This window comes from Lissotriton vulgaris, chromosome 6 (genome assembly GCF_964263255.1).
Source record: "Lissotriton vulgaris chromosome 6, aLisVul1.2, whole genome shotgun sequence".
In the NCBI taxonomy this organism is placed as follows: domain Eukaryota; kingdom Metazoa; phylum Chordata; class Amphibia; order Caudata; family Salamandridae; genus Lissotriton; species Lissotriton vulgaris.
In genome coordinates this window covers 1377447577-1377471875 of record NC_141694.1, presented here as the reverse complement: position 1 = coordinate 1377471875, position 24299 = coordinate 1377447577, and the positions used below count along the sequence as shown (strand labels likewise).

The following is a 24299-nucleotide window of genomic DNA, read 5'->3' as shown; positions in this document are numbered from 1 at the left end:
GTAATTTGTGTTGTTTAGCTCCTTTCATGAGAGCAAGAAACTCTACCCAGCGTGCCCTTCCTTTCCTTGTGGTTCATCGTGGGTTGGATGACGGCCATTTTGAGGTACAGATGGGAGTTTGCAAGTACATTGTAGCACCAGCACAGGAATGCAAGGCAGGGTAGTTGTAGCCAGTGCAAGGCAATGTGTTTCGTGCCATGGAAGAGTAGTATTTGGATGAATCAAGACAAATTAGGATTTTTTGGCATATGCCCAAATTGCTCTAAGCAGGCCCACCTCTAGGTCACTCTTAAATCCAAAACGACTTCAGTTCCTTGTTTTACGTGCCCTTTAGCATAGATCATTCCATGATATGGAAAATGGTGAAGGCTGGTGTGGGATATCTGGATAACATGTCTCATGTAGAACCGCCTGTCAATATCGGTTTGGCTAGTGTAGGGGTGCCCGCTGTCTGTATTTAGTGGATTGCCGTTTGCCTCGAATATGTAGATAATTCCTTTATTAAGTAGCATGTTTTTGTGTTTTTCCTACACAATGGTCCAGAACATTCATAAACAAGTTGTATGTGCAGATGGAGGGCTAGGCTGGCATTGCAAATGCTACCCAGCCATCTACAGCCTGGCGCTCATAAATACTAAGGTCCGGCCTACTACTTCAGTGTCTAGTCCATGGGCTCTCTTGAGGGAGGGCCATGGACTCTTTTCACATCACTTTGCACCCGACTCTTCAACCTATCCAGTGAAGAGCCAACTGTCCTCGTTACACTTTGTTATGTCACTTTTACGCCTCTGCCTTCAGTACACCTTCTGCATCCCGAGACCTATAAAATGTCAATCAATCAATCAATCAGGGAATTGTAAGTGCACGACTCACCTGTGATGATCTCAGGGCGCTGGGGAGGGGTGCGGGGGGAGGAGTGGAGCACAAAATGTCAGCACATCGTGGAGAACAGGAGCTGCTGATTAGTGCATTTTAATTTGTATACCTCTTCCAAAGACGGTTGTGCAAGGATTCATTCCTGACACTCCCCTACCATCTTCTAAGATCTCAAATATTGCACTTAGGGCGGTAAACGTGTCTGCAATTAAAGTTTCCATTGTGCAGCAAATTGTGCATATGTGCAAATCTTTTTTAGTATCTACACACATGCACATTTGTTCACAATGTGATCAAACAAAAATGAAGGGCAAGCGTTTTTGAACCTATCTAAGAGAATCGGACATTTAAACTGGAGTATGCCCTCATATTGAGGACCAGAAAGTGACAGGGCTTTAGAAGTGTCCAATGGGAATAAAGCTGCTGGTGCTTGTGTATTCTCAGCACATGGTGCATGTCCAAGGATTAATCTGTGGACGTTGGGTGTTACATATGACTCACGTAAGACTGAACGCCCATCTTAAACGAGTATTTTAGCACAAATGTTGTTTAAAAGGATGCCCCGAGTTCGGATCCTCTGGGCACCGGAGGCTGCACCGTGAACGGTTGCTCCCACGTTGTTCCCAGCACTGTCCTTTTTATGGGACACCCAACAAACAAGTAGGACCCCTTTCCAAGATTTACGTTAATCGCGAAACAGCCGTAAACAGGAGTTTACTCTTAAATGGGGGGTGCAAGCTGTGCGTGAACCCCTTACCGTTGAATTGTTTTACGGGTAAAAAAATCTTGGTGAAATGTATGCTGGAAAATGTGCCTCCAATGAGGAAAACATGTTTGAACCAATTCCCTGATTTGCTGTTGTAAATAGCGCATTACGGATTTACCTTGCCGTTCGGTAACGGTAACTGGAGGTGCAGTATTACCGAGGAAGCATTACCGCATAACTTCTCATCAAAGCCTGAGATTTAAAGGGTGCGCTCATTCACCCCAGACTTGCGCACGGGTACCAAATGCCACATGATTGTTGAAATTTACGGGCTGTTTTGAGAAATACAGGTACGCATGAAAAATACATGGTGAGAGAGGCTCACAACAATGTCTTCTGTAAATGTATATGCTTTGCTTTTATTGAAGGATTTCTCTCAAATTATTCTTTTCTTAATTCTGACACAGGGCTACAGTCCAAACGTCAGTGTGGTTTAAGAGCAGAAATTCTCTAAAGCTTTTTAGCTTATTTATGAATACTTTCAAGTGTTAAAAGTCTGTGGTTTATTAGCAGTGTTACATTTTTGGCCCGTTGCTTGATAATTAAAGAGAATTATCTCTCTGACCACGGTACCTTTTTAAATGCGTTACATTGTTAGTAGTGTTAAAAAGTAATATTTGGATCAATGCATTCTATTGATTTTTGTAGATTTTCTACTCACCGAGGCATGCAGTCGATACCTAATTTCTCAGGAGATATACTGCGTTTAACTTATTGAGCTTTTTTAAATACTCCGGCCTTGTGCATGGAGTGTGGGAGGCCTGTTTAATTTGCCGCCATTGATGAGCATTAGGAGGGTATGAGCTTTTAAATTGTACCCATTGGAAGACAAGGTTTTCTGTGCAATTAATCCAGAGGCACTCTTATTTCTTACTTCATTTATGAATGCCAAGGAGCCTCTCGCGCCTTCGTCGCGTCTCAACAGTTCTTTTCTAACACGAAAGTCGTCTCTCTCCGTTACTTATCTTCTTATACCCTTATTTGTGAGGTAATGCTGCGTCATATAACAAAATATATTCGATGGCGGTATTCTGCGCGAACTCCAGTTTGATATCCTACTGTATATTTTCCTGTGTCGCATCAAACATTGACCGGCAACAACTATTATAATCAATCAGTCATCAATTTGGATTTATAGAGCGCGACTAATCACCTGAGAGGGAATCCAGGCGCTGGGTTCTTGCTGGTTTTAGTCGAAAAACAATGTCTCGAGCCCTTTTCTGAATTCCTCTGTGTAAAAAATTGCATTGTAACTTCCACCAGAAACCTGTATTAAAGGTAAATAAGCGTTGCTCTAATTGTTGCTGCTATGTTTGTTTTAAAATGGGAAGTTAGGAATATTTCTGCGCTATAGAAACATCACACAACAACGTTACCCTCAAAGTAAGAGAAAAACGAAATCCCCCTTTGCATTTGAAAGCCATGGCAGGTTTGCGATGGCCAGCCTGTTCTTTATAGATGGCTTGGGGCAGACATAATGCTACAGCCTGCAACTGTGTGCCTGTTTGTACCATTCCGCTGATATCCTCTGAAGCTGGCAAACAGTGGTACATTGGATCAATGCTTAGAAATGTAGATGTGATATCTTAGAATTGTGTTTTCTCATGGGTCGCCAGAAAGCTTCGAAAGATGACTACTAAGATTGGAATGTATTAATATTTTTTAAACCTCCATTTGGCAGCACTCCGAACAGGACTGGCATTCGCCAATACCGTTCAGCTGTGGGTTCCAAGTGAAACACGACTCAGTGGTCCTCCCAGTGCATGGAGAAGTGTGGCTCAGGGGTTAGAGGCGGCAGACCCGGAAGCTGAGATCGGCCCTGGACCAGGGTTCAATTCCCCGCCTCGGCGGGTCTTGGGCTAAAAATTCCACGGTCTTGATAATTCTCGCTCCGGTGCCTTCTCGACTCACGGGTTCACGCTCTGCGACTCTGGGCAATAGCTTGCTTAATCTCCACAACGGCCCCTCGCGGCGGGATGCCTGGCTTTCACCTTGTGGATACCCTGCCGGGGCCTCTCACAGGGGAATACCAGGACGGGTTCCCTAGGCAAGCGCCAGGATGCCCTTTGTGGTGACAGGTCGCGCTATATAAGTATACCTACATTTACATTTACATTTACATTCTGGTCAATGTGGTACTTGTTTTGCAAATTTGAAGTACATCCTGTGAAGCAAAGCTTGATAACTATTCATTTCTTCCATTATTTTATTTTCTTAGCTTGATAACTTACTTTTTTTCAAATCTTTCATCTTCTTAGCCCTAGACAAGTGTTTTGCTTTTCAGGAACTCTTCAGTGAAGCACAGTAGAAACATTGAAGCTAGGCCGTATAACATATCAGTGATGATCAGGCTTACAAATGTAATAACACATTCATAATAAAGCACTGATATTAGGGCATTACATTTACGATTCTACTTTTTTAGGAGTGAGAGCCTGTGTTTTAATATGGCAAGTTCAATGGGATAGTCTTTGGAAAGCCTTTAGAATTTTCATCTTTGATTTGTGTTTTGGGATCATTAGTAATTTAGCTCGGATAGACCTTGCTGATGCGTGCCGAATTTTTCTGTACCGAATTTTTAAAAATGGCAGATGTTTTGCAGCGGTGATGTAATATTTCAGGAACTATGAGACCTATATACTTCATTTTGGTGTCAAAACATAGATTTTGGAGCCAAGTAGTCTTAAAGAGACAGAAAATAACTCCTCAGAGTAACACTTCCGTCATTTTCCAAAATGGCAGCTATTATAGAGGAAGAAGAGACACATATAGACAAAAAATACTGTTTTTTAATCCTTTTATGTATACACCAAACCGTGTTTATGATCTGAATATGAAAAAATAATGCTTAACACTCTTGTTTTAGACACATTGTAATAGTTCACTTTATTTGTTTCAGCAATTGCTCGTGGTGTATCTGCAGAATGTTGGACATTTGAGAAGAGCATATTGACTAGGACATGTTTTTATAGCACAGGTGTTGCAAGTGCATGTACGTGTAAGTTCAGTGGCTTTAGAAATTTTGTAGGTTTTACCACCCCATTAATATCTTTCCAACCAAATTCAAAGACTTTTTTCTACACATGCATGATCAAAAATATTTACACATCTTCTGATCAATTAGAACACTCTTTTAAAATGTCCTCGCATAGAAATACATCGGTGGAAAATCTCTTAGCGGGACTGATCTCTTGAATTCATTGTACCGAAGATTGCCAAATGTGGGATAGTCAAAATTTGTTTTCCTCATACGCACATATTATTTTTCCACGTCTTTAAAAGCACATTCTTCTTCTGTCTCAGCAAATATTTTTAGAAACTTCACATGTTCTTCAGTTAAAGTATCCAAGTTTGTTCCAATTTTCCTCATAGTGCCATCACCCATAGGAATATGTGCCTTGATAAGAACACTGGTATCTCTGGGTCATGTTTCTTGTACAGAATATGAAGCAGGATTGAGTGTCTTTTCTCACCTGTTCCATAACATATCCATAACTCTGACAATCCTTGACTGATGAACATTGCAACAAAACTTATTAGCACAATAATAACATCTGTGTCATTTGACAGTACAATGACTTGATTTTAACCATTTCGAGCAGCCCACTCAGCATGTGGCATAACACGAAGGGTAGCTTCCTCCAATTTGCTGTTAAGTTCTTGAACAATATGGCCCATACCTTTTGAATATGTGTCGGCAGGCACAAACTCCTCATTGACAATCATTCAACTTGCAGTAATTGGAAATTCAATGTTCACTGAGGCATCAGCAATGTTTTGGTGATTTAACATCTCCAAGTTCATCTTGTTCGATGTTGATGACCAGAATTTATCAACTTGCACAGGTATAAATGTCGAATTTTTGATGAGGGCAATGTCAATTGTTCCACATGTAGACATTCATCTGATTCTCTCACTTTTTTTGGAAGATAGGTCAAAATAATTGTAAAAGATAATGTGCAGCTCTTGCAAGGTGCACACTGACTTTGATATCTGCAGAACAATCTGAACGACCTCTCTGAAGTTATGCATGAATTAAATCTTGACCATCGGCAATTGTGACAAATAGTCCACAACAACAGCAGTTATCAATGAGGACACCTTTTCGAATTGAAATTCTTCAGGTTAAAGTTTTTTTCGAGCTCTTGTATGAGTTTGTGCTTCACTGGTTTGGTTGCAGCACCTGCATCAAATAATGCGTATGTTGGAAGATCATGCTACAGAATGTCCTTGATAAATTCACCGCTTTCTTTTGCTAAATCCATCTCTCATTGTGCTGCGAAGGTTGTTTTTTTGTAACCGGTGTTTGTGGCTGATTGGACCAAACTCTCACTATGGCAATTAAAATGTTGAACTTTAGCTTTAGTGAATATGTCAAACAGCTTTTTCTCTTTCAATACAAATCTCCCCTGCTTCAGTTCTGCTTATAGTTTCGATCCATGTTTCAGGACATCTAGTAGACGTGTCTTTATATCATTATCCACATATTGTTTGATCACAAAGTTATGTAGTCGCACATGCTCAGTCATTTCAATGGGGTTACCTTGCTGCTGCATGTAATGAAGAAGGCTGTCAATATGTTTATTAAGATGCCCCTCTTTCCCACAAATTCGCGGTGAGCAACAGTTTTACGATGGCCCATTTATTTTGAATTAGTCATCTCTCTGAAAACATATCAAATAGAAAGGACTTCATGGTAAACTAGCTGCTATTGAGTAATATAATCACTTGTACGTGTTTGACCAGAAGTTCCCTTGGAGCTTTTTTGTGATCTCTGGATCACCTGTTCCAGTTTAATATCTGGAGCCACAGCATTGAACATTTGCTCTGTCTTTCAACATAAAATATCTTTGGATAAATTGTCTGTAGAGGTATGGTTTTTCCACCTCTAGCTTTTTCACTCTTTCCAAATACCGGGACCCATATCTCAGGTAGTTTATGCAATCGAATATGCGAAACACAGTAATCCGTGGCTCCACAGGCTTCACATGCAGCTCCCAATCACCTTCCCGATCAGCATGTACCAAGTTTTTTTCATTAGATCCGCCGTTTAAAACATTTCCCCAGTAATTGTAAAGTTCTGATTTTCTGCACATTGTTTGACTAACTCTACAAACTTGGTTTTCTGATTTTGAACTGGGTGTATTGAACATTGCCTGGCTTTGCAGTATGACTTTTGAATGAAGCGCACCCTGTGCCCTGTTTGCTTCCGAGATAAGATATGCATAACCAGATTTGTCATTCTTGCTCTTGAAAGCATTCCAATGCAATGTTTCTATATCCTCAGATATGATGAGCATACCTTGTAATGAACAAACATATTGAGTTCTGCTCAATACTGACTGGACAGTTTTTGCTTTCAAAGATTTAAGCCTTAATAAGTGCATCGTCTATGCCACGTCCACTGAGATAACTTCCTGCACACCACGCTGTAACTTTTGTCATGTGAAAAACGCCCATTATTGGATAAAGATCATTAAATTCTACTGAATTGCTTATAAAAATGTCAGCTACAATACAGAAAACACCTTCATTTCAGAAAATGTGTAGGATAGGCTGATATTTTAGCTGAGCATGCACATTTTGAACATTTATTAGGGCTATGTATACTGTTGCATAGTTTCTGACTGGAAATTGTATTACTGGTGAAAACCCAACCTTTTTCAGTGGGACGTATCCTGAGAGATCAGAGCATGAATGCCAGCACATGGTGGAACTGACTTTTCTTCATCCTTCAGTCCGCACTTAATAAGCAATATGATAAATTCAGTTAAATCGGCTTTGCGGAGCTAGCATCAGGTAGAAGTTCCATGTCTTCAGTCACTTTGAGATTTTCTGGTAGGCTGAGACCTGTTGATGTCTTGTAGTGATTTTGCACACGTTGGCAACACAGATGAGTTATAAGTTTGCAGCTTTGTTTGTTTATGCCTACAGCTGACACAGCTTGTTTTCCAGCAGCTACTTCATTGGTACAGTCTTGGAAAAGCACCATGACAGTATCATGTGAGCTGTATGTTCCAGACAAAGAAGGGCTGTCTTCAAAATCAAATTATCAAGAGCAGCAATTGTAAATCCTTCCCTGGTAAAGTTACATGAAAGTGGTGTGCTGTCAGATTCACAACATTTTACAGCATGAGCTTTTAAAAAGTTCCTGCTCCGTAATATGTCATTTTAACTTGTTGATGCAGTAATCATATTCAATGACATGGTGAGCTCTCTACTTTTGCACTTGTCCTAGATATCATGAGCAGGCATCATGTGTAGCAGAGTTTTCCTAGTGCTGTGATGTAATTCATAAAACATGATTTGAAAAAGACAGTACATTTAAACAGCATTAGCCTGTCGGTTCAAGGGATTGGTCTTCCACTTCTTCGCTTATATCTTCAAAGCCATCACCAATGTTGTCAGCTTCTGTTCCGAACTCAAGAACTTTAGTTTGTAACAGTTTTGCTTCGCTTATATCAAACAATGAGGTAAAAAATGTTAAGACAACATCAGGCATTCTTGTTGGCTCCCATGATTTGTGGAGCTCTGGGGGCATCACAACATTTGTCATTAAATCCAAAATCTAAATCTTTCAGGGCGTTTCTTAAAATGGTGTCTGCTGATTTTATTGTACACTATGATCTTATTTTGTAAGCAAGAACTTTAGGAGTCAATTCAGCAGAGATCATCAGAAGTGGCTCATTCTTTTTGTTAGACTGACAAAAATAAATTCTGCCATTGTACATTCTCACCAGAAAAATCTTAAATTCATTATTATTTATCAATACAGTTTCATCAAAGTTGACCATTATTTCTCTGATCTCACTGAGTGTGAACCCGTAGCCAGCACTTGAGAATGGCTTTAAAAGGCAATTTGCTTTTTCAAAGAGTGCAACCTTAACTGAAGGCTAGTGGTTATGTTGCTGCTGGGAGCGCTTGTACATTCATATTTTGAATGTATGCACACAAGCAGTTCGGGTTGGCATACAAACCCGCTGCAAATACATTCAACTTGCTGTTTAGATCAGCTACTCAGCAGAAAAATTCATCTTGGAAGAAACTAGCTGCAAATAAAAACGTTGTTTCCCCTTTGAGACTCACATACTCTCTACTCTGTTCTTTCATCAATCCCTTTGACCCTTGTTCTGGCTAAACTGCAGATAACTGTTGAAAGGTTGAGTGCATTACCTCAAGTGTAAATGCATCCCTGCGGTTGGGCACTCAATAGTGGTTCGTTTGTAAGTAAACAATCGACTCCAGTAAGTATGACCAATGAATATACACACAAAGTTCAAGGTTGAAGTTTCCTTGTAAGTTTTTGTAAAAACTGATACATTCTCAGTTTCCATTGTTCAAACGTTTTCCAAATTTAAAGTTCATGATGAAACCAAGGTTTTATACATGCGAGCTCCGATGCATTTCGAGCCGGAGGGCTCTTTGTCAAGGAGCACTACAAAAAATACAACATTACAAATTCATCAATATGTTGCAATATAATCATGACATTATGCAAAACATAGTGTAACAGTGGTGGGTGCATGGAGTGCATGCTTTATGGGTGAAAACGACGTGTCATGCATTTTAAAAGAAAAGTGTGAAGAAGATATGGGATGTGTCAAGTGGGTGGGATGGACGGTGAGCAAGATGAAAGGTTGGGTTCTCGGGTGGGGTAGGGGTGGTGCTTGGCATAAAACCGACAATAGTACGCATGCTGATATTATGGCTAGCGCTCAAAAGGTTATAGGAAAGTCAAGGATGTTTTAAGAACAGGGTCGCATGCGGAATAAACAAATGTCTCGTTCAAGCGAGACTTACAGAAGTTTTGCCGTTCTCTGGTTAGCAGAGCCTGGAGAAACGAAAGGCAAACAAAGGCTGCGTTAGAACCGTGTGTTATCGGAGCGTGCAGGAATGTGCTCAGTGAAGGAAAAAAACTTACGGAGTTGGTCGATGTCTGAGTGCGGAGTTACCGCGGGTGATGTGAAGGGACAAACGGAGTTCTGAAAACTCCGTGAAGTTCACGAGCGGAAAGCTCAGTGAGTGTTGGCGTCATGAAGACAGGAATGGTAAACATAAATAACGGGCTGAAAAGATAGTTGCCGACTGGGCGGCCATCATGGAGTGGAGTGGAAAGTGAAGGGTAGAAAGTGGCTGGGTTAGTAGTGGAATGAAGGAACAAGCATATCAGACCAATATAGGTGGCAAAGTGTATAGCATGTACCTAAAAGGTACTAAAGATAACAACTCAGTTCCAAACGGTCATTTAGGCCCTGCGGCTTCATGGCCTGAAGTCTATAGATCCAAGATGTTTCTCTTTGAAGAAGGGTTTTGTTGGTGTCTCTTCCTTCTGTGTTAGGTACCATTTCTAGGACGAGAAATTTAAGTTGTGCCACATTGTGGTTGGCTTCGAGAAAATGAACAGCAATGTTGGATTTGACGTTTCTGGTTCTAAGGTTGGATTTGTGTTCATTTACTCGAGTTTTAATCTTCCTAGTTGTTTTGCCTACATAGATCATGCCGCACAGGCATTTCAGCAAATAAATTAAGTTGCATGAATCGCATGTTGCATTAACTTTCAATTTTATTTCAAATCCCCTCATGGGATGATTGATGGTGTTGCCTTTTATGATGTTATTGCAGTTATTGCAGTGATGACATGGACGGTTACCCGTGTATGTGCAATGTTCAGGGGTCTTTTTAGATAAAGTTTCTTTGATGTTCTCCGCTCGGGTGTAAGCGAAGATGGGTGTCTCTTTGAACAGATCACCAAAGTCCGGTTCAGAGGATAAGATACGCCGATGTTTCATTATAATGCTTCTGAATGTTTGACTGGACGTGGAATACCTACTGACCAGTACTAATCTTTTGTTATCCTTTTTTGAGGTGCCCTTCAGGGCTTCTGCACGTGGAATGATGGAGGCAGGTGTTATGGCCTCGTCAATAGTCTCTTTGGGGTATCCTCTTTTTATGAACCTTTTAGCCATATTTTCCATTTGTTGGATGCTGATTTCTGGATCCGATACGATGCGTTTGATCCTCAGCATTTGGCTGAAGGGAAGGTGTTTTTTCAGGGAATTTTGATTAAAGCTAGAATAGTGCAGGGTGTTGTTGCGATCAGTGCTTTTTCGATATAGGTCTGTTTGTAAGCCTTGGTTTGTAGATCTTATAAGTACGTCAAGGAAGGTAACTTCTTCATTGCTGATATTCCATGTGAGCTCAATCCGATGGTCTTTGGAATTTAGATTTTCATAAAGGTTCATAAAAAGAGGATACCCCAAAGAGACTATTGACGAGGCCATAACACGTGCCTCCATCATTCCACGTGCAGAAGCCCTGAAGGGCACCTCAAAAAAGGATAACAAAAGATTAGTACTGGTCAGTAGGTATTCCACGTCCAGTCAAACATTCAGAAGCATTATAATGAAACATTGGCGTATCTTATCCTCTGAACCGGACTTTGGTGATCTGTTCAAAGAGACACCCATCTTCGCTTACACCCGAGCGGAGAACATCAAAGAAACTTTATCTAAAAAGACCCTTGAACATTGCACATACACGGGTACCCGTCCATGTCATCACTGCAATAACTGCAATAACATCATAAAAGGCAACACCATCAATCATCCCATGAGGGGATTTGAAATAAAATTGAAAGTTAATGCAATATGCGATTCATGCAACTTAATTTATTTGCTGAAATGCCCGTGCGGCATGATCTATGTAGGCAAAACAACTAGGAAGATTAAAACTCGAGTAAATGAACACAAATCCAACATTAGAACCAGAAACGTCAAATCCAACATTGCTGTTCATTTTCTCGAAGCCAACCACAATGTGGCACAACTTAAATTTCTCATCCTAGAAATGGTACCTAACACAGAAGGAAGAGACACCAACAAAACCCTTCTTCAAAGAGAAACATCTTGGATCTATAGACTTCAGGCCATGAAGCCTCATGGCCTTAATGACCGTTTGGAACTGAGTTGTTATCTTTAGTACCTTTTAGGTACATGCTATACACTTTGCCACCTATATTGGTCTGATATGCTTGTTCCTTCGTTCCACTACTAACCCAGCCACTTTCTACCCTTCACTTTCCACTCCACCCCATGATGGCCGCCCAGTCGGCGACTATATTTTCAGCCCGTTATTTATGTTTACCATTCCTGTCTTCATGACGCCAACACTCACTGAGCTTTCAGCTCGTGAACTTCACAGAGTTTTCAGAACTCCGTTTGTCCCTTCACATCACCCGCGATAACTCCGCACTGAGACATCGACCAACTCCGTAAGTTTTTTTCCTTCACTGAGCACATTCCTGCACGCTCCGATAACACACGGTTCTAACGCAGCCTTTGTTTGCCTTTCGTTTCTCCAGGCTCTGCTAACCCGAGAACGGCAAAACTTCCGTAAGTCTCGCTTGAACGAGACATTTGTTTATTCCGCATGCGACCCTGTTCTTAAAACATCCTTGACTTTCCTATAACCTTTTGAGCGCTAGCCATAATATCAGCATGCGTACTATTGTCGGTTTTATCCCAAGCACCACCCCTACCCCACCCGAGAACCCAACCTTTCATCTTGCTCACCGTCCATCCCACCCACTTGATACATCCCATATCTTCTTCACACTTTTCTTTTAAAATGCATGACACGTCGTTTTCACCCGTAAAGCATGCACTCCATGCATCCACCACTGTTACACTATGTTTTGCATAATGTCATGATTATATTGCAACATATTGATGAGTTCGTAATGTTGTATTTTTTGTAGTGCTCCTTGACAAAGAGCCCTCCGGCTCGAAATGCATCGGAGCTCGCATGTTTAAAACCTTGGTTTCATCATGAACTTTAAATTTGGAAAAAGTTTGAACAATGGAAACTGAGAATGTATCAATTTTTACAAAAACAACAAGTGATGGACCGAATGTGGATCAATGTCACACATTCCCCCAGTCAAAAGATCTGGGCCCAAATCCATTGTTTTTTTGCACTCCACACCACCCTGGGTTAGACAATGGCGATATGCAAATCAGCTCTGACCCTGTTGTCCCATGGGAACAGTCCAGTCCGAACTACAAAAGCCATGTCCTTCCCAGAACGGAATCAAGCATCCGAGGACCGGACCGGACCGGTTTCGAGGTAACACCTCTCATCAGCCCGGCTCGCTTGACTCCAAGTGGTGTGGAGTGCCTGGGACCCACGTCTGGGCATCCCCAGCGCACTTAGGGCGGCAATTGCAAAAACAACAAGTGATGGACCGAATGTGGATCAATGTCACACATTCCCCCAGTCAAAAGATCTGGGCCCAAATCCATTGTTTTTTTTTTTTTTTTAAGGTCAGACTTGTAAGGTTTACAAAACCTTACAAGTAAACTTCAACCTTGAACTTTGTGTGTATATTCATTGGTCATACTTACTGGAGTCAATTGTTTACTTACAAACGAACCACTATTGAGTGCCCAACCGCAGGGATGCATTTACACTTGAGGTAATGCACTCAACCTTTCAACAGATATCCGGCGTATTCGGACAGTTACGTCACCTGCTGGAGCACCAAAAAACTCACCTTTAACCTATATACCTTTTGAACATTATCCTTGTTATGAAACCAGTGCTGTGCGCCGTGCCTACACACCTTCTTAAACTGCAGATAACACTTTGAAGATCCCATGCTTTCGGATCAGTTGTTGGAGGTGGGTGAGGGGTAGCCATCGATCTTCTAAGTGGTTGGGCATTGGGTTTGGTTGTCGTCGCTTTCTCAGAAGACTCAGATTCTTGTGATTCACTGGTTTGTGCTATTTTTGGTGATTTTCTTTCCAGGCTTTTTTCCATTGTATACGACTTGTAGCACTCGTTAACAATGATAAAATAGTTGATCCTCTTCACCGATCAGTTTCAATCTTTTGTGAACTTCTTCTTGCCTTATTTTTTCAGCATCTTAAACTCTCCTCTGTCCAGCCGCAGTTGAGGTTAGCTTTTCTTTCAGATTAGTTTGCCATATGACACTTTTTTATTTTTTGAAGAAGTCCTCAGATTTTGTAGATAGCAACATTCTGGCAAGAGGACAAGATCCTCTGCTATCACCTGCTTCGCTCATGTTTACAAATTTGAATCAACAGAAAACCAGAAACAAAAACAATATTAAAATTAATTACCAATTTGATGGCTAAAACATATCATTATAGAGCTGCCATGTTAGAAAATGGCGGAAAAGTTACTCTGAGGAGTTATTTTCGGTCTCTATAAAACTACTTGACCCCAAAACCTATGTTTTGACCCCAAAATGAACTGTATAATTCTCATAGTTCCTGAAATATTACATCATCACTGCAACATATCAGCCATTTTGAAAAATGTCGTCCAGAAAAATTCGGCCCGGATTAGTCTGCCCAAGCTAAATTACTTCTCTAATGATACAAAAACACAAAATTTAAAATATCTGGACAACAATTTTTTTACGGAGGTATATCAAGTTTTCTGAACTAATTTGGCTGAGGGGGAAGAATGTAGAAGAGAGATAAGAGCGGCAATAAGTGTCGTTGAGATACACACCAGATGTGGCAGCCTATGACAGCGGTGCAATTGGATTTTCTTCATTGAAAACATTAACCAGAACCCATGGGTTAATACTAAGTTAGACAAAAACTTACTCGCTGGAGAAACTAACCATCAACGACCCGTATTCTTTACAAACAATTTACTGTTTATGATTGTCTTTTTTTCAATGGGATACTAAAATATGTACAATAGTCTTGAAAATAACAAAACAAAAAACGTTTTTCTGAGTTTATTTATTATTGCTTATCTAAATGTAACAAATTTGGATCCTGCAAAGCCCCTATAAAAGCGTATCTTCAATTTTATGATTACTGGCAACTTGGGATGCCTCTTGTTGCCATGGATGTCATTTGGAGGTAGTTAGGGGTCGCAGCTGTAACCTCTAGCTTGCTCCCTGCTGCTCCTGGTAATTCCTTTGTGACCCATAGAGGAGGCAAATGGGTTGTACCCTCTGAGGCCTGGGGTCGCAAATTAAGTGCCAGGAGTAGCAGGGAGAAAGCTAAAGGTCACAGCAGCGACCCCGGTCTACCTCCAAATGACGTTCATGCTACCGTGCCTGTTGCTTGAACCAGCAGCCAAGGGCCTAGGCAGAACAGGAAACATAATTAAAACTTCAGTTTAAACCTCAAAAATTAAGTCTAGCTTTTCCTTCTTGTGCTCTGTTGCAGCGCTTATTTTGTGAACGTGTTAGGTAACTATAAGAAAGATAGAATCTCTGCATGTTTCTGCACAATATGAGCAATAGCCTTTTTAAAAACATGACCGTATTAAACTGATTGTAATACCATTTTGCAATCAGTTACTTTTATTCATGTCTGCAAACATCCTATATAAAATAGCAGCACACCAATCATTTAATTTGTTTGTAGGAAGGTTGATGGTGTGACCATTTATTATAAGGAATAAGGTGCCCACTGATGTACATTATAAATATATTGCAAGTCACCTTGGAATTCTATAACTTTATAAGGGAACTCAGCTTTCAAACTCGTTCTAAGTGGTCACAGGGCTCCTAAATGACTTACAGTATCTTTATAATGTATGGCAGGGTGTACTTTATCCCATATATTATTGCGACTCGTGAAATGAAAAATGGGCCAGCTCTTTGTTGCATTGCACAAAGAATATGTAATTTCCCATCACCATATGTTTTTCAGCACAGCCAGCTGTGTTAGATAAAAAGTATAACAGTGGAGCTTTTTTACATTTTCTGTAAAATTGTAAGAATTAAGTGTTCACTTACCTTTGCCCACAATTTAATATGGGCTATTAAATTATCAGAGCACCGGTTTGCATTACTAAAAAGACATTCCTAGCAGTTAAATGCCTCCAATTTTATGTAGAAATGCTCACGATTTTGTGTGCATTGTTTCTGTGGCAGAAGGAGGTATTCTGTACATTTTTTACCAATCAGTTTCAGACCATATGAAGCAAAAACGTGCAAGCTGTGGAGCCTGGTGTGTTCTACAAGGCATTTATCTTTTGGTGGATAAGAGTTACAGGCCAATATATATACTTTATCTCCCCTCTTTCATTTCGAGGTGGCTGAAGTCGCCATTACAGGTTTAGTTTAGAAAGTTTGCCGCCATTTTATGAAACTTTTTGGATCAGCTGTAGGAAGCCATATTTTGCTTGCTACTTTTTATGGCACTTGGCTCTCAACTTGATGACAACAGAACAGGTTAAGGTTGAATGGACAGATTTCAGGAGCTCAGCCATGGGCAGTGTATGTTATTCTGATTTAAAGATCACATGCAATGCGAAGTATTCCCGTTCAATGAAAGCTGTAACTGCAGATCAAAAATGACACGCTGGCTCGATAAACGGTATCCCGAACGCTTACTCTCTCCTTTTTCCAATAATATGTGTCTGGGTCGTTTAAATCCCACTTGACTGATACTTTTTTTTCTTGATGATTTTCAGTGGATATTGATTTTGGGAAAACCATATTTTCATCTGGTGAATAAAGATAGAATCAGAAGAGGTCTCAAAAATAGTATTGCTGAATTGATCATTTATCCAAGCAATGAAAAGGACAGTGGTTCTGTGTTTTTAAGTTGCAGAATAACCCTAGTTTGCCTCAGAGGGTGTTCATGCAGGGGGCCTCAAGAAAGGCTCAGCTGGCTATGGAGATTGGCTGGGCAAATAGGAGTCAGTTGTGGAATGGGACAAATGTGTGTCAGGGTCTTTATAATTGTTATCAGTGTAAAAAATATTTTTCTATTGCTGCTTTTACAATTTTTAAGTATCGGACTAAATGCCCTTTAACCATTGATCTGTTTCCCCTATTTCAAGCGAAACATAAATGTTATTGGATCTGTGTGACAGGAAGCACTTTTTGTTCCTCAACAGTTTAAGAAATAGCCTTCTATGGTTCAAAGCAATATCCCTTTATGGAAAGAGCTTAAAATTGTGCATTGGCAACCATTTTTTCTGTTTCACCGTATCATTTTTACAAGTTGCTGTGCTGGCATTATTCCTGCCATTTTTTTTTAACGTAGGGCCTTATTATGAATTTGGCGGTTTTTCAATTGGACCGCCACTGTGGTGGGCCCAGGAAGACCACCAAAGCTGCGGTGAGCCCGCCCGCCAGATAATGTGTTTAATCCAGGGCGGGTGGTGTGGCGACAAAGATCTCACAACTGCAGCTGTGTTGGGCTCATAGGAGAACTATAACAGCATACTGCTGCTGTGAGAAAGCTTGCAGCATGTTCCTGCATGGTGTGGCATGCACTATGTCGTGCTTGCCACACCGTGCAGGAACGAGGGTGCAATCAGCATGTGCCCCCCCAGCACACCCCAGGCCTAGATTCAGGTGTGGGACCAGTTAGTGCCCCCTATCCTGCATGTTCGCCACCCTTTTCATGGCGGGACCCTGCCATGAAAAGAGTGGCGGACTTGCAGTTTGTAATATACTCGGCGGTGCCAGGATCTGCACCGTCTGCATATTCAGGCTACTTTTTGCACCGCCATCCCCGTGGGATCCTGGATCCCAGCGGAGGCGGCAGTCCTGTGGCAGTCCCACCGCCACAATCATAATACGGTGGACGGGCCCGGCGTGGTGGTGGCGGTCTAAACGCCACTGCTAGCACGGCGGTCCCAGAATCGTTCCAGTACTCAATACTGTTTTAGTTGTGGTTTTTACAGTTATAAAATTGTAGTTTTAACCTGCCTGTGATTGCATAATTTCTCACCTGTTTTGTGTTTAAACTTGTGGTTTTGTACTTGCCCGTGACTGTTTTCATTTAGCCTGTTGAATTGTGGGATTTGCAGTCCAAAATCTGTAGGTTTTTCCCTCTCATTCCCTGTGACTATCTGTTTTTCCCTCCTAATTTCTCCCTTGCTCTGGGCTCAGACCTGTATGTTGAGCAATCCACCTCCAGCTCCCATTTTGTGTTAGCAAGCGAGTGAAACCAGACCCCCCCTTTACCCCCTCTCGCAACAGGGATATTCTACCTACATCGGAGGGTGAACAGAGGGTGCTCTGAGACAGCAGTAATCTGCTGTGAGCTGTTTACACTGTGTTTTGTAGGGATTGTTTACTTGTTTTTTGGCTGGTGAGTAAAGTTTTATACAAACAGCATTGTTAGAGGACAAAGTTTGTTAGGCCCTTACCTGCAGAAGTCCAAAGAGTAGCTTGAGCCTGTCTGCCTTCTAGGAGATTCTGAATAGAGGAGCAGCTTCCAACTCCCCGGGCAGCAAACCTTGTCTGAGGTCGCTGGAGCCTTATATAGTCTACTTTTGAATGGGTGCACTGATTGGTGGTTGTATATGGTGTTTCTATTGGACTAGGGTTATTGTTCTCATTGTTTGGGTTTTTGAGGGTTCTGATTTGTTCCTGGGTCAGTGATTCAATTAATGTTGGGTTGGGACTAGGGTTAGGATTTCTATTGGAAGTAGGGTTTAGGGTTTTCTGTGGGATTGTTTGCTGGGACTAGAGCTTGGGTTAGGCTTTCTATTGAAAGTAGGGATTAGGGTGTCCTGTGTGATTGGTTTCTGGATTAGGTGTGGGCCTAGGACTAGGGTTAGTCTTTCTGTTGGTAGCAGGGATTAGGGTTTCCTGTGGGATTAGTTGCTGAGGCTAGGGTTGGGACTAGGGCTAGGGTTAGGCCTTTTATTAGACGTAGGGTTTAGGGTTTTGTGCCTGATTAAGTGCTTGAACTAGGGCTATGATTGGCTGTAAGGTCTTGGTCTCCTATTGGTTCTAGAGTTTAGGGCTAGTATTGTGATTGGATAGGGTTAGGGTTCCCATTGGCTGAATGGATCATCTGACTACTAGGGCTATAAAAGGACAAGCTTAGGGCGTCTCAGTCCGGGTGTCGAGGCTAAGGGCGGAGAGGACAAGAGTGAGTGCCTGTTTGAGCCTGTTTCAGACTGGCCAGGGCCAGAGATGCTGCCATTTTTCTCATTCAGTAATACCCACCCTACACCGTCCACATCCACAGAGTAACTCACTCGCATCAAATGTACTCCGCACATTTACTACAAACCAACCCTATGCAGAAATCAATGTACCAGCACATACTTCAACACCCAACAAACCACACCTATATGCCCTTCTATCCCAGCTACCACACATTTCCACCATCACCTACAAACAGTACACAACTCTATTCTATCCCAGTAACTTATCCACTCATCACTAACACAACCAAAATCCTACCTTACTTAACTACAACCCATCCAGACACACACTCCCCACTCTAATGGCTCCTAACAGTCCCCCTTTTATCACTAACAAGCCTATAGTTAGGCTTCCATCATTTTTCCAACCAACACCCTCCTCTTCTTTCTATCACAACAACATAACACTTACACTCCACAGCACCACACATTTTTACTCTTGCAGCAAACAAGTCAAGGACAAACACTCTTAACTCTACTTCATCCCCTCCTACACACAATATGCACTCTTCTCATAAACACATCACCACCCCCTTTACTTTACAACTTCCTCTCTCAAACAATACTATACAAACAACTCCATCTCAAAAACAAATGCATCAGCCCCTCTATTCACTACTTCTAAAAAAAAAGTATCATACACACCAGCACAACAAAATCTCTAAAGCGCAACACCTCATAATACTTAGTCACAAAATACAATCATACACTCACATTTCAAACTACACAAATGAACAAACTACAATGCTAAGCTTTCTCTCTTCCACCATACCTAACTCACATACAGCAACACAGCAACTCTCTTCTAACCGCCTCTCATCAATTGGACAATTTAAAACCTTACTACATGACCCACATGCTGCACTACCACCCCTAACCCCTAAACCTTACGCCCTAAACACACGCAAACTATATAAGCAATGTGCCACATATCACCACTTTGCTTCTCCATGTCTACTGCCCAACAAGGTTACACCACAAAAACAACACAGCACACCAACTCGCTCTCAAACACCGTCTCCACCACCTACACAGACAGACTCATCAAAATGCCTTCCTAGCCTGCTGGACGAGGACCACATTACAGAACAACTACACAATTGCTATCCTAATACAGCTAACACCAGCACTAAAACACACCTGCTTCAAACACACCCAATACTGACCACTCTTCCACAAAAGAAAGTCTAACTGTCACCAAAGCACATTCACTAAACTGTCTACTAATAAATGCTCGATCGCTCTCTAAAAACAAACATCTCATCTAGCAAGGCGACATTCCCAGAAACACTTCTAGACACAGTTTCAAACCTGATAACAATACACTACATGCATCCACCTATCAACCATGGAACAAACTCAATTTAGAACACTTAGAATCTTAACTGACATCCAGTAAAGATCTGGAAGCACTACATTCTGTTTAAAAATTATATGAGTGGCTACATAAAGCTTTTGGTATTCTGATACTATTCAAAACCACACAACAGAACAAAAGAAAACAAGCACCTTGGAGAAATGCAGAGATAAAAGACATAAACTAGAAAACTGCAGCGTGCCTGGCTCAAAACAAACGCCAAACAAGACATACTTCACCTACAGAAAATTAACAGATTATGCAAATCAGCTATCCAAAAAACAAAAAAAAGAAACTATTCAGACAGAATTCAAAATGCTAAATGTGCAAATAAAGAATTCTATAAAATGCTCAATGAATTTCGTAAATCATATATTGCCTAGAAGGAACTCATCCTGTTACTCAAGAGCACAGACAAACGGGCAAATCTTTACACGAACAAAGCGGACACGTTGGACTCATACTAAAAACCGGGGCAAAGCACCAGTACTAACACTTTTACAAAACAACAATCCAAGAATACTCTAACCTAGCCTCTCCGTTCCTTCTAACACATTTCACACAATGAATTCATGGCCCTGGTCAAAGCAAGCAGGCCTGCCGGCAGCCCTTCTGACCCATGTCTACCACAAATTTTCAAGACAATTCTTCTAACAACCTCTGCTACCACTCTAGTAAGAAGAATCATTAACGATTCCTTAACTACCGGTAAATTTCCAGAAGAACTTAAAAAGTCATACAAAGGCCCTTTACTGAAGAAAGCATACGTGGACCCGCTGAACCCTGACAACTACAGACACATTACAAATGTAACTTTCCTGGGTAAACTGTTAGAAAGAGCAGCGTTCGCCCAGATGTCACAATTCATGGAAGAGAATGCCATACTTTCAGACTTCCAAACAGGATTCCATCCAGGAAGAGGCACAGAATCTGTCCTCCTTGCCATCTGGGATGACCTGAAGAACACAGTTGATCGCAACAAGGTTGCTGGCCTACTCCTCTTGGACCTCTTGGCTGCCTTTCACATGGTTGATCATGACACTCTGATACAAAGACTCTTTGAAGCCGACCTAGAGGGGACTGATCTAGACTGGATCACATCCTACCTTCAAAAAGGAACTAATGTCATCGATACCCCACCTTTCTCGTCCAAACTGTACTCCACATAAGCAGGGGTCCCTCAAGGCTCTATCATCTCGCCCATGCTTTTCAACATATACATGAAGTCATTACCGGTACTGATCAATCAATTTCACTTCATGTGCTATAACTATGCAGATGGCAATAAATTGTGACATGGAATGAACCCCATGCTTCTTTAGAATGCGGAAATAACATATTGAATAAAATGAATCTAACTAAAGGAAAAATGATGGTGAAAATGAAAGGAGAAAAATTGAAAAGAAAAGAAGAATGAAATAAATTTGATTCATTGGATTTAATCCAATATCTGGCCGTGCAGCTTTGTGCATCCGAAACTGGGTCCAGCGTACTTGTAGATAACTATGCAGATGACACACAAATACTCCATCTGCAATGACCCAAAGACATTGGAAGCTCACCAATTTTCAGTTGTCTCTGAGCCATGGATCAATGGATAACTTGGAGCCATCTCAAATTGAATGCTTCCAAAACTGGTATACTCACGTTTGGCGATTACAAACATTACGACCCGCTGCCTCCTGGCCTGATGAACTGGGATCACAGCCTAAAATATCGAAAGAAGTAAGAAACTTGGGAATGACCATGGACTCCAAGCTATCGATGAATGCCCAAGTGGACAAACTAGCAAGATCAAGCTTTCTTAGTATAAAAACTGCGACTAATTTTTCCCCATTTGGGATTTTCACACAAGGTCCAAGCTACCATCTCCCTTGTTCTGTCCAAACTCGATTACACCAATAGCCTCTACCACGGATCACCTTTAACGACCATGAAAAGACTACAACGGATTCAGAACTCCGCTGCCAGACTACTCTTACATATCAATCCCTGAGACCAAATCTCCGCTGCTTTGAAAGCCCTGCATTGGTTACCCGTTCCCAGAAGATCCACGTTTAGGCTGCTTTGTATCTCCCACAAAGCAATGTATGGAATGGGACCAATCTTCATCAGGAATAAAATCACCAAACACATTCAACAAAGGAACCTCCGCTCTTGAGTTGCAACTCACCTCAAAATCCTAAGATACAAGATAAAAACCACGGGTGGCACGTCCTTCTCTGTTCAAGCAGCCGAACTATGGAACTGTTTACCCCCCAACATAAGATCCACAGACAACCACCTTCTCTTCAGAAAACGACTCAAGAATTGGCTCTTCCCCACATAAGCACCATACGCAAACAAAAATATACAGCATATCACTCTGCATATAAGCATTTATTTGTATTCTAGATATGTTTTATATATATATATATTATATATATATATATATATATATATATATATATATATATATATATATATATTGCTTTGTATAAACATGTAGAATAATTGTTAAAAAATATATTTAATAATAATAATTACAAATAAATACATTTTTAAGTGCAACAACATTTGAAAACCAGAGTTTATCTAATGCATCTTTACTCTACATATAATTACCTACTTTATGACATTGATATACCTTCCATGTACTTGGATCTATATATTTATTACTTTTCTCCTAAAAAAGCATACAATGCAATACCCATATTTCTCACCCTATATCTCTCCCAATATATCCTCTACCTCAGCCCTCTAACTCATCTTAAACCTCAATCTACTACTCTTTCCAATGCACTACCCTTTTTCTCACCCTATACCTCTGTCAATATCTTTAATATACAATTACTTACTACCTTAATGCTACTATATACTTTGCAATGTACTTATAGATCTATATATTTATGACTTTCTTCTAATTCTGCATATCCCATGCACTACCCTATTCTCACCCTATACCTCTCTCAATATATATTCTACCTCAACTCTCTCTCATCTCAAACCTTTCTCCTACTCTTCCCAATGCACTACTCTATTTGTCACCCTATACCTCTATCAATATATCCTTTACATTCCCTCTCTCATTCATCCCAAACCCCATACCGCTACTATGATCGCTGAAAATAACTCTTTCTAGACTCTCACCTACTCTGCCCTCCCTTGCATCATCTGACTCCTCTTTTACTATACAGATCCCCCAACACAAGCCTTTCTACACTCTTCCCTCTGACTTTTCCCCTCCACATCCCTTTTTACTCATCCCAAGCCTCCTCCTACTGATATGACCTCCATAACAAAAAAGAAATCTAAATCCTTCACTCTTCAACCCCTCCACTATCCTTTCAATCAAAATAAGACATACATGTTCACTTCTCAAATTTAATTTTTCACTATACTAATTCACCGCTAATCCTTTGAGTCCCAGAGTAGCATGCTTCTTGCTGAAAAAGCACTTCAACACCTCATCAGGGGTAGTAAGCACTATATAAATGCAAACAGTTTTCCCTCTCCTATCCCTCCTCTACACTTCTCAATCCAAATAACTGCCTAACCTATCCATCACTCAAATTACTTTCATACTTCACTATACTAATTCAACACTAATCCTTTATGGGTTTCGAAGTAGCGTGATACTTGCCAAGAAAGCGCTTCAATGCCGCGTCAGGGGTAGTAAGCGCTATATAAATGCAAATACAATGCAATACAGTTCGATAATAAGGCCCATAGTGTTCTCGACCATGTACATATTTACTTTTTGGGATGAATGCCATATTGCTGTTGACCATTATAATTTGCCTACAAGTTGTTAATTGAAGTTTGCTATTTGGAGTTAATGTGATTTCAGTAACTCGACTTTGTCGTTTTTTTGCTATTCATACTCATTTGTGTGCAATTATCTTTGAGATTTTGACTGGAAAATTCGAAATTTGGAACCCTTTCCCCCATAATTCTCGCCCTTTCTTGACAACCTATGTATGTAATTTTTGCTTGATAGAGCTAAATTGTAGTACATTATGGTTGCTTACTTAGATGAATTACTAATCATTTCAATTAAAAGAAATCATTGCACATTTCTTTAAATATTATCAATTGAAGCACCTTACGAATGCGATTTAACCGAAAATAAATCTAAAAATCCACAGTTAATCCAGCTTCAACCATGACCCCGAGGCATCTTGTAAGATCCAGGTTTTTGGGCTGAAGGAACATGCAGGACTCAGATTTAGATAGTTAAAGTCTAAGGTTTAATCCAAGACATAAAGAAGCACATCCAGACCTCAGCCTGAATAGGATAAACAGTCACAGGTTTCAAAAGATACATTCTAACCCACAAGCTGTGATGTCACACATTGATGTCACAGAGTAAAA

General features: G+C 40.8%; 1 protein-coding gene across 1 annotated transcript in view; it reads left to right on the top strand.

Annotated features, from left to right (window-relative positions):
- VRK2 (VRK serine/threonine kinase 2) overlaps positions 1 to 24299 on the top strand; it is a 545093-nt gene that overhangs the window by 340750 nt on the left and 180044 nt on the right. The window lies entirely within an intron of this gene.